This window comes from Pocillopora verrucosa, chromosome 6 (assembly GCF_036669915.1).
Source record: "Pocillopora verrucosa isolate sample1 chromosome 6, ASM3666991v2, whole genome shotgun sequence".
Classification (NCBI taxonomy): domain Eukaryota; kingdom Metazoa; phylum Cnidaria; class Anthozoa; order Scleractinia; family Pocilloporidae; genus Pocillopora; species Pocillopora verrucosa.
The window spans coordinates 14,991,660-14,994,159 of NC_089317.1; the positions used below are offsets into that span (position 1 = coordinate 14,991,660).

A 2,500-nucleotide genomic window follows, 5' to 3' on the forward strand; every position below is an offset into this window, starting at 1 on the left:
TCGACCATTATCAAAAGACATGTTATTGTTTATGTTGCGAATCGATCAAACGAAATTATGGAAACAAATGAATGTACTACTTGAACTGATTTCTTGTTGTAAATGCAAAAATTATCTTTATCACACACTTCTCTTTAAAAATCTGAACAATAAATCTCTGTAAAATTGCAGGAAAATTCAATACGGTGATGGAAATCGTTTCTTATGATTCAACAATCGCATGTTGAGCACAAATTACAATGCAATATTTTTATAGTATTTTCTCATGGATTTTCTTCAATTTTCTTTGTGAAATATAAAATACAGTATAAGTTTAAGTTCGAAGAATTAAATAATTAAAAAAAGGATTTGAAGAATCATAGACTGTTTTTTAGCAACTCTCTTATATCTTCCCCGTCCTGCATTAAGTCATTGTTCTGTTCGTTTCCGCGGTCATCATCGTCATCGTAAAAATCATCCTCCCATTCGTCCCCAATTTTAATGCAAAAGTTATGCAGCACTGCACAAGCAATGGCAATCTTCACAGAAAAAGTTATTCTGCTATCCAACCGCTTTTGTAGAATTCGCCAACGACTTTTGAGGCAGCCAAAAGCGCACTCGAGGGTTACTCATGCAGACGACAGTTCCTTGTTAAATGTTATCTTGCCAGGGTCACACGTCGCTTCAGGATAAGGCTTCATACGCCAGGGGGAAATAGGGTATGCGCTGTCTCCTACCAGGTAAGGCTGAATATCTGTGATGCCGATTCTTTCAACAGGTTCCTTGAGTATATCTCCGTTGCTTGCTCTTAGATAAAGCGAGCTGTTTCGATATACCCTAGCGTCGTGGATACTTCCCAGATAACCCGTTGCAAAGTCAAGAAATAATCCTTTACCGTCAGCAACGGCCTGAATAATGAAATCATGTTGCTGATTTCGACTAAAATAATCAACAGCACTGTCTCTAGGAGCAACTATTTTGATATGAGTGCCATATGTTTGGAAGTCGTGATTTCTCCGTAAATGTCTCTATACACCTCATTGTCTCGGCCACTGTTGTTGGGAATTCGATGTACTCTTTCCTTAAGTCATAAAGAGCCTCAACCACGTCTTGACAAGCCTCTATTGCTGTAGTTCTGCCGACGTTTAGCGCAGGTCCTATTGTTTCGTATGAATTTCCGTGTGCAAGGCAAAGCAAACCACAAGCAAGGACCTTTTCAGGAGTGAGGCAATTTCGCAGAACTGTATTCTGTCTCGTCAGCCGGTTACGAATTACGTTGAGCAACAAATCAAAGCTTTCTCTGTTCATTCGTAAGAGCCATCGAAAGTAGTCCCCAGGTATTGTTCGATCAGTATAATGGATCTCGAACCACGATTCGACTGGACGAGGAAGAGTCCAATAGTATGGTGCTCGTCTTCGATAACGATTTCGTTGTCGGCGAATACATCGTGTCACTAGAATGTTTTGTTAAATTAAATTGATATTGATATTTGCTTGCTGATGAAGAACCACAAAATAGAAGAAAGATATTACTGCTAGAGTTCTTTGTGGAAACATTTTGAGATCCCTCGTGTCGCGGTTTGTGGATTGAAACAGTGGGTAAAGGCTGCTTCGCGGGAAATTGCGTGACGCTCACAGCATGGTGTGATGTTTTGTTCACAGATTTTGTTCTCAAGTGCAACTGTAGCGTTCTGGACAAATTTTTTGTCACTGGCCGATTTCAAGTAAGATTTGTCCTGGACAAATCTGAAATTGACCTGTAGTGCGACTTGGCCCTTACTAAATTTGCTACCCTTCTACCCTTCTTGATGAAGTCGAGCAACAAGTCGAGAGACTTCTCAAATTGAAACTTTTACCTTTAGAATATAGAAGGGAGATATTGGATCTTTGTTTTTTCTTTAAGTGATTGAAAGGTTATATTGATTTCAATGTTTTGTCATTTGCAAATTTTAAGACAACCAAATATAACATCGGAAATAGTGAAGCTACACTGGTGAAAGGCCTTTTTAAAACTGATGTCTGTAAGTTTTCTTTCTTCAATTGTATTGTAGACTTGTGGAATTGCCTACGACTAGATTTCAGAACATTTGAACATTTCTCATCATTTAAGCACACTATTGATAAATTTTATCTTGATAAATTTAACGTAAATAAGAATGGATCTTTATAATTGATTAATAATATATTGTCATATTTCACACTACTTGACCAAACGTATAATTTTTTATGTACATATAAAATATATCTGTCTGAACTCACATATGCAGAGCACTCTCTCCTTAAGAAAGGACCAGCATTTTGTCCTGTGCCCAAGGACGTTAACTGGCAAAAGGTGACTGATGACTTGGAAAAATTTGAAAGGAGAATCCATCTTGCCATTTACTTCCACGGAAGAAATGCTGAAGACAACCTGCATACAGTAGATTATCAATTTCCAGCCATTCCATCAGCTTCCCAATGGTTCCCTCCAAAATCCATTTTTCCGGAAGTAGAAGTATTCCTGAACAATGTGAAGATTGAC

General features: G+C 38.0%; 2 pseudogenes; one reads left to right on the forward strand and one right to left on the reverse strand.

The window, feature by feature from the left end:
• Positions 1-356: 356 nt before the first annotated feature.
• On the reverse strand, positions 357-1,620 carry LOC131795794 (uncharacterized; annotated as a pseudogene).
• Positions 1,621-1,994: 374 nt separating this feature from the next.
• The window catches only part of LOC131795795 (uncharacterized), a 1,324-nt pseudogene continuing 818 nt past the window's right edge, over positions 1,995-2,500 (forward strand).